Here is a 9691-nt window from a genome sequence, read left to right as displayed (position 1 = left end):
AGGTTGTCCCTGCTAAAAGGTTGTCCCTGAAGAGCTTGAACAGGAGAGGTTCGCCCACAGTGGGAAGGCATACCTGCAGAAAACTAACTCTGTCCTCCCTGGTTCTAAGTCTAGGTCCATTCATGGTAATGTTTTTGTAGTTGGGAGGTATAAGGGAAAGTGATTGCTAATTCTTGTTTTGTAGGGGGCGTAAGAATAAATGATTTATTTATGTATGAAGTGTTGTTTGCTTATTAATTGTCTCACGCCTTTGTTCCTTGCATTGCATTGCACCATGGCACATATTACTTGCCGCCACGTAGGATTTCTTAGGATGGTGTAGAGGTGGATACCACTTCGACTATAACCACGTAGTACAAGTCACCCATCTCAACCCCGAAATTTCTTTCTTGATATCAAAGGTCCCCATCCTGGTCTATAACCCTGTGACATGGGTCAGTTCTTTGATGAAGCTGGAGTCATGGGTAACATGACCTAGCCGCATTCTTGTTGGTTCGGTCCGGTGATCCTATGGCTCCATTTTGAGCTGTATATAGTAGACATCGAACCACATCCCATGTGTATGTCTATGTAATTTAAAAAAAAAAAAACAGAGAGAGAGAGAAAGAGAGAGAGAGAGAGAGAGAGAGAGAGAGAGAGAGAAGTCGTCCCCCACTGTAAGTATCATTCTCCTTTTTATTTGCTTTCTTTTTAATTGAATTTTCGTCTTGAAATTCGCGAAAATCAATCAAATGCCCTCAGTGTTGTAGGCTTATAGTAAAAAAATTGGCAAGCACTTTTGATAATGAACCTTGAATATAAATTTCAAGCCTATTTGATCTAACCCCATTGAACATTGACTTTGTCTAAATTTTCAGTTATGGGCTCAAAACCACTTTTTATTTAGAAATTCTTGCAAATCATAATTATATTTTGGGGCACAAAGAAATTGAGATCATATTTTCGATCAAATCCTTTATTTCTCACATTCTGGGATTGAAATTCAGATAATATTTTGTGTATAAATTTCTCAAAACAAAAACCAATTCATTTTTTCAAGAGTAAAATCATAAATCAATCTTTAAAAAATCAATGCCATTTTTGCATATGAAACTTTTAGAATAAGAGTGGACGTTCAATTGATGGTTGTAGATCAATTTTTTTAATGATGTATTCTCTTATGATAAAATCTTAGTGAAATACTAAAACCTAGTAATAAGGACTATGGGGCATGTACCGTTGCCTCGATTTTGTTGTAAGAAGTGACCTCATTGAGAGATCATTTTCTCATTTGCATACTGGCATTGTCGTCTTTTTTGCAGGTTATTGGTGATGCTCCTTGACATTCTCATATTTGACCTCATAGAGAAGTGAATTCTAGAGCTAGGACAAGAGTAGAATGATGAGTTTATTTGAGATCGGCATCTGCTCCTTCTAAAAGATAAAAGTGTAGGCTCATGGAACTCAATGAGCAAGCATGCGTCGGGGCTTCGTGTCACGCCTCGAACCTTGAGTGTGCACACATCTCTTGGTGGTCGATAAAATTGCGACATTCCAAGACGCTTCGTCGACTCATTCATTTTATTGCACATGTGGAAGCAAATAAACAAATCCCCAGACAACATTCAATTGGGATATAAAAGTAGGATACAAATTTTCACAAAACACCTTAGTTGAGACCTCTTAGACATCCGAGAGTTCTAGGTCTTTCACGACACCATCAGGGATGTCAGTGTCAAGGGGGCCAACCATCTCCTCACCCTTAACAGCGGGTGCGTCAAAACCATCCAGGGGACCTTCCCGGACCCCATTGGGCCCATGGCGAAACCACGTCCTGAATCGATGAGGTAGCAACTCTGGTAGACCCTCATTGACCATGATCGTGCTCACCATGAGCTCACCGAGCTAGGGAGTCCCACAAATAGGGAAAAAGGTACTCTACTCGCTAAACCCCCTCAGCTGACCAAAACGCACTGAAGGGACCGCCATCTACGGAGTTGAAAAGGTTGAGCCCACGACGGGGTGAGACAATGTCTCAGCAAATTTACCCCGCAAACCCTGACTAGGAAGGAAATACGCCTATAAGTAATCTAACCACACATCACAGAAGACTTACCTCACCTTAGTTCCTTCATGCACATCAGTACAGTTCATATCACATATAAATGCATTAATGGCACTCATCAATTGGGAAGTCTCAGCTTATAACCCAAACAATTATAGGGGTCTTGATTATAAGGCCAAATCGTTATGACATGTCCCATTTCGTCCCACACAATTTTTTCCTATAATTAGGCACGTCAATTTCAATCAATCATGCATCCCAATTGATTACAACCCAACAGCCACAGCCAACTCAACAATTAGCGGTCTTCCGGCATAGCTGTGCGTTGTCTCGCATCATCGAGCACGGCAATGTCTACATCTAGACGGCAATCCATATAGGAGCATTAGCCTAGCCTCTACTGCGACCAGCATCCGTTGACTTTGGGCATTCCTAAAGGAGCATCATCTGGCCCCACAAGCTTGTGACGGGTTCTCATACCATTCATGCACCCATCCAATCCCGGCCAAGATATCGCGCTTTGCACTCAAATGTCTCAATTAAAGTAATGTACTTGGCTCATTTTCTTCGTATTAAAAACGCACAGTAAAATAATTGTGTGTGGGTACACGGTCAATTTGAACAAAAAAAAAATGATATCCTTCATTTTAAAATCCCACTATTTAATATAGTATTTAAAAACATTTCCGGTGTCAAAACCCGACATACAATATTTTTTTAATTAAATACCAAAATTTCACAATTTTAAAATAAATACTCAAAAACACAATCATCACTCAATTTGCACAAATTAATAATCAATTGCATAAACTAAGCACACTACCAAATTAACATGAAATTATGGTCATTTGCTATCCCGGTATAATTTCCGGAAAATATTAATTAATTACAAAAATTACAAAAATAATTAAATAAATGCAATTTAATTAGATAAATGCATACTTATGCCGGAAATGCTAATCTAACCACCTAAACTTGCCTAGAAAAATAATGCATCTATCTACATAAATAGTACAATCTATTTAACCATTAATCAATCTATTATAACCTCCTAATCATCATAATTAAGCAATCAAATCACTATTCAAAACTAACTAACCACCTAAGCCATAATTAGCCTAATTTAATTACCTACTAAATGTCATTAACTCTCTAAGCATAGTTTAGCAAGTAAACTCATCGGATTAGCGAACCGGTTAGTCCACAACGACAGTGATGTGAAGGCGTGCGAGACATAAGCTTGCAGTGACACCAAACAAGGTCCAGAAGGGCCTGGAAAAGGCCCATGAAGCTTATAGCTGGGCTGAGAGGTTCAGTTCTGCCTTGGGCTGAAGGAGGGCTGGTCAAGCGGCGGCTTGGCTGAAAAATGCCACGGCGGGTGGTGGGCTGCGGTAGCGGGACCTGGCGATGGCTCCAACGGTTGGACGGTGAGGGTGGCGTGGCTTCGATGGTTGGATGGAGGCTCAAGATGACGGCCTGGGCTAGTGGGGACGGCAAGCTGGCGCGAACGCAAGTGGGCGACGGCGTGGTTTATGGGCGACAGCAACGGCGCTCAGGCAACAGGGGGCAATCGACGTCATGCAGGCTGGGTTGGTTGGCTTCTTCTGGTTTTCTTGAGCTCAAATGACCACAACAATGGACAAAGCAAGGCCAAGGAGGAAGATGAAGGTTGCAGCTGAAAGGGGGGACCTAAATGTCTCTAAAGTCTTTGAAAAATATCCAATTCATTCATTGCTTGGCCCCTACTTGTGGCTGCCTAAATCCTCAGCCATTTCTTCCACAAATCTTCCTCAACAAGCCGTGGAAGCAGCTGAAACGTTGCACACCCCTTAGACCTACGAATTTGTGACATTTCCCCTCAAATTTCATTCAATTCCAACACAATTGGACTCAAATTGGTGCCCATAAATTCAGCCAAGGTACCCACATCCATCCCATGATTTTTCCTCATCAATTGAACCAACTTGATGGCCAAAAGGGCGCTAAAAAATGGTCCTCTAATTTTTCCGATCTAAAAACACCCAACTTTGAATTTTCACCAAAAACTCAAGTTGGCAGAAAAATCTTCGAAGGATGAGTCAACGTTCCTAAAATAGATTGTGACACGACAGAATTTTCAATTTCCGAAATCGGGTTCAATTTCATGGTTAATTTCAACCGGAAGCAATTTTAACGTGACCTAACCTATCGAGTAGCTTTTAGAAATTTTTAGCGCATTTGACCCGTAGTCAATTATTTTCGAGTCACATTGTACATTTTTGACTCATTGGCAACTTTCAGTTGTAATGAAAATCTCAAGATTTCAAATACAGGCACAAGGTATAGAAATGACAGAAAAATCAGTTTAGTGCCATTCAACGAGAATTTTGTAATTATGTGGAATCACCCACACTTTAATCATATACCTTAGTCGAATCAACCTATCTCCGATCTTTGATCGATTTTGACAGTGCCGTATTGACCATTGCAAATTAGCACGGTTGAGCAATAGAAATTTGATCGAATTCTCAAGTCTATTGCGTTTAAATCCCTTAAACGGCTTCACCTGATAGATTAATTATCTCGTGAGTGATCAGCTTAGAGAAAAAGACTATAGGCACGTCGATGAAAAGCCCAACTTGTTCAATCAAAAACAGAATCAAAAAATCAAGATGTCACACTTCATCAGCACCAATCTTCCATAGAGGTGAAACGAAGTTGAATTCCATTATGGGAAGTTTCTTTATTTGGAGATGCCTTAGGTGCCAAAATAGCCCATCTATCTCGTTCACTTTGCATGATGAGACAAATGAAGGGAGTTGCCAAGCATCCAAAAAGGCAAATTCGAAGGAAGAGTAAACTATATCGATTCCAATTATCAATTTCTAATACTGTTTTTGACATGACTTTTTTTTCATTGTCAGTGAGACATCAAGAGTACCAAGTTTTGTAACGTTCCAACAAATGCGATGGAGCATTATTTGGTCATGCTCATCTTAAACAAAGAAAGATTCAAATGAAACAGAGGGGCAATATCATCCCTTCCTCCATAAGAGATACCATGAGATGTTGATCACTCGACTTTGGAAAAGAATGTATTTTGTTCCTAAACTTGAGTCTCTTTAGCATAAAAAAATGACATATCATTTTCTTTGGTACAGGACAAACTCAAATAGAATAAAGGTTTGTCAAATAAAGAGTGGGAGAGCAACGTTTGATTTAGAGAAAAATCTCTCATTCCCCCACCAATGAAGTGTGCTGGAACAACATTGTCAAATTCATCAAGAAAGGATATCTCATTCCTAAATTGAACCTAATTAAGTATGGAGATAACTCGTTTCATCTCCTCTTCTTACAGGGTGATAAATGGGGAAAATGTTGCACCTTAACCATAGAAGCAGTGCCTTCCATCAAGGAATCATGCTAAGACTTGACTGTCCATTTTGGCGTAAGGGGATATGTATAGTTCCTAAATGATTCCCAATCGAGAGAGAAAATAACATATCCAATCTTTTTCTTTATAGGTAATAAATGGGCAAAGCATCTAAAGAACAATATCCTCAAATGTGGAAACAATGAGCAATCCCTCTCCTTTCAAAGCAAGATCTTGAAAAACACATCTAATAATTCATATTTAAAATTTTCAAGATCTTTGTCAATTAAACGTCTCTTTGAAAAGAACGTTTGAAAAAGCAAGAATTGAACTTTGTAAATTGTTGTATACAATAAAGAAGTACTTTTCATGGATAAAATAAGGGCCACATAGCCATTTTTCAATCAATCCTAGCCACTTCAGGCAAAGTTCATAACTAAAGAACGAAAATGCATGAAGGGTAAATTGTGTCAATTCCAATTGCTCATTTTGATAATGTCCCTGAAGTGATTCTCTTTTTCTTTGATAGGAAAACATCAAACACTTAAAGGCGAATGCAAGTGAAGGGTATTGTCGAGTTACCAAAAATCCACGATGGTGAATCCAAGAAATGTTAGCACCCAAAGGATGAAAGCGAATGAAGGGTAATAATGTATCGCTTCCAACATTTCAATCCCTAAAGATTTTTGCACTAACATATTCTTTCACATTCTTTACAGGGTTACCGAGTCACCATGCCGCAGGTAAGTACCATTCTTCTCAAAGTTAAATGAAAAAGAAATGGAGAATTTCCATTATGAAAAAGAACCTTTGGTACTTTCCCAGAAACAAACACAAAAATGAATAATTCAGAAAAAAAAAAAAAAAAAAAAACTTTCTACATACTTTTTGAACATCCTTTTTATCTCAAAATTGTTTTCTCGTTTTGTGGGTTATTCATTTTGAATCAAATTTCCCTATGGAGATTGATCTACTCAGATGATCTCAACAGAGTGAAATGAAGACGTTAACTATACCAAACAAGAAATGCTTAGGATGAAGAAAGGCAAGTTGTTTCCAAACACATCCTTCAAACACTTTTGAGAGTTGAGTGGAAAGCGACCTTCTTTTAGGACGAATGATTCATTCGCATTGAGCGGAAAGATCGAAACAATAAAGGCGTTTCCTTCATCAATCCGAGCACAACACTAATCTCTTGCTAGCATTTTCGACTGAAAAAAGATGATCCTTCAAAATACCCCGGTCGAGAATGACCCTACATTGGGGAAGCATAGGGGGTTACGATCGTGTTGTAGAAAGAAAGATTGATAAAGATTCTATTACTTTCACTTATATCAATCTTCTGGTGATAGTTTCAAAGGAATTATCATAAGAGCTTGACTCATCTCAAGGTGAAGAAGAGCATTTACTTCTCTACCCAAACACTTATACCCATTGCTTTAACCAATTTAGGCATAATTGTTCATTTCTGAATCCCGAGCGGTGATCATCTCCCTTCACTGAGGCAAGGCATAAGAATTGACCACATACAATTGACATTTACGAGAAAACGTGAAAAGCATCTCAAAAGTCATAAGAACTCCAAAAGTTCAAAGAGCGAAAAGTTCGACAAAATTAAGGGGCATGAAAAAGCAGTGTGCCTAGTAAAAGCAAAGCCAATGCCTATCAAGAAAAAAAGTCAAAAGGCTGCATCTTATGTGAAAGAAAAATTATCAAAGTCCAAGTGCCTGCGTAAAAAATCATCGCAAGAGTAAAGGAAATTAGAGAAAGGAGCAAAGCTCCCATGCATAAATGATTAGTCGATGGACTTTCAAGATGTGCTGTGTTTCAAAAGTCAAATGATTTCGAAAGATCGAGTGACCTGATCATAATGCCATGATAATCACTAACTCTTAAAAACCCCCTTGAAAATTTTAAGCCTTTCGAGCCTCTCCCGAGCCAACATTACAACCCTCTTCCGAAGTCTCTTCTGATTGAGATGGTTCGAGTGAAAATGAGAATGCCACAATGAAGCTACCGCTTGAAGGAGTGGAAGCAATTTTATCTTGTATTATCTTCCAAGTTCTTGACTTGTATACCCGACGAAGATAGCGACAAATGTTCCTTTATTAGCCTCAAAGCAATAATCCCTTTGTGTAAAACCATGACCAAATCTATATTGCGGTCCTTTCAAAAGACCTTTTTGATCGATCAGATTGTGCTCATCGCGAATATTTCTAAAAGCCTTTGACATGGGTTATGTGAGATACCCTCAGCAATCAATTACTTCCCACGCGAATGGATGGGATCAAGCAATCATTTTATCAAGAGTGTGGGAGAAACCCTTTCTAACTAAGAAGCTCTAGTTTGGCATGCTTAATGAGACTTTGTCACGAGTCGTAACCGTACTGATAAGAACTTGACTCCCAAAGAATTTGATGATTAATGATACATCCCCAAGCAAGATGACAGTTCTACACCACATGATGCTGATTGACATCGATTTTTTTTTTTAAAGTAGTCAGACTTGGCTTGATTAGCTTGTTCAATTAATACTGCAATATTGCCAATACGTCTCTTGATAACGTCCCTAATGACATGTGCTCAAGTTGAGTTTGATAGGATTCTCCAATGAAGCCATGCAGTTTTCAAGAGGTTAGCGAATGCTTCCCTAAAAACCAAAGGTTTATAGTCAGCCTTAAACCATGCCGTCTCCAAAGGTTCATGGTCAACCTTAAACCATGTCATCTACAAGGTTCGTGGGTCTATTCTTAAACCACATGGTTAGTAGGTCTATCCTTAAACCACACGGTTCATGGGTCTATCTTTAAACCACACAATTCGCGGGTCGTCCTTAAACCACACAGTTCGTGGGTCATCCTTAAACCACACGATTCGTGGGCCATCCTTAAACCACATGGTTATTGGATCTATCCTTAAACCACGCTTTAAAATATTCATGAGTCTATCTTTAAACTACGATTTTCAAAAAGGTTCATAGGTTTTCCTTAAATCATATATTTCTAACCCAGTCGAAACCCATTTGTTACACAATGAGACCTCATTTCTTTCATTTTTCCTATGACACGACATACTTATGTAAACCAAGGTCTTTTCTTCTTCTTATGACATGATGTGCTTCTGTAGGTTGGAGTCTTTCCTTCTTCGTATGACACGACATGCTTTTGTAGGTTGGAGTCTTTCTTTCTTCTTATGACACAGTGCGCTTCTATAACCTAGAGTCTTTCCTTCTTCTTATGACATGGCGTGCTTCTATAGCCCGGGGTCTTTCATTTTTCCTATGACACGGTGTGCTTCTATAGTCCATGATTTTTCCTTTTTCCTATGACACGGCATACTTCTATAATGCGGGGTCTTTCCTTTCTTCTTATGACATGGCATGCTTTTGTAGACCATGGTCTTTCTTTTTTCTTACGACACGGCGTGCTTCTGTAGCCCGAGGTCTTTCATTCTTCTTAGAACACATTGTACTTCTATAGCCCGGAGTCTTTCTTTTTTCTTACGACATAGCGTGCTTCTATAACCCTAGGTCTTTCCTTTTCCTTTTACACGACATGCTTCTGTAGCCCGAGGTCTTTCCTTTTTCCTATGACACGATGTGCTTCTGTAGCCCGAGGTCTTTCCTTTTTCCTATGATACGGCGTGCTTTTATAGCCCGGGGTCTTTTCTTTCTTTTTTTGACACGGTGTGCTTCTGTAGCCCAAAATCTCTCTTTCTTCTTATGACATGGTGTGCTTCTGTAGTCCGGAATCTTTTTTCCTCTTATTGACATGACGTGTTTTCATAGCTTGACCTGATGCGAGCCTATGCACCCAGGATCTCTCTTACACCGAAATATTTTAGATGTCTTCTATCTTTGAATGCAACTTCTTCGAGGCTATATTCAAAGAGAGGCAGTTGTTGACACCTATTTTTAAACAAAAAAAAAAAAATGCTTAGGGGTTGGATCCGATCTTAGCTTGGCCCGCCTTTCTTCCCTTTTCCCCTGTGTTGGGCTCGGCCCGTTTCCCCTTCAACCCAACATGCCCCAGTCAATCTTCCTCCTCCTTCGTGTGCAAACTTGCAACAAAAGGAAAAAGCACAATAGAGAGCAGGGTAGGAACAGGGGGGCAAAAGAGAAAAGATAGGAGAAGACAGGAGTAGAGGGGGAGATCATGCGAGAGATCGCGGCAGAGCAGCAGAAGAGGAAACATAGGAGCAGAGGGCACCGCAACGACAGAGGTGGAGCCAGGGAGGAGAACCAAGAGTACGGAGGAGGGAACCAAATGGGGGAGAGCAACAAAGGACAAGGACAC

Source organism: Eucalyptus grandis, chromosome 1 (genome assembly GCF_016545825.1).
Source record: "Eucalyptus grandis isolate ANBG69807.140 chromosome 1, ASM1654582v1, whole genome shotgun sequence".
In the NCBI taxonomy this organism is placed as follows: domain Eukaryota; kingdom Viridiplantae; phylum Streptophyta; class Magnoliopsida; order Myrtales; family Myrtaceae; genus Eucalyptus; species Eucalyptus grandis.
The sequence above is the reverse complement of the archived record's forward strand: the minus strand, read 5'-3'. Positions refer to the sequence as shown.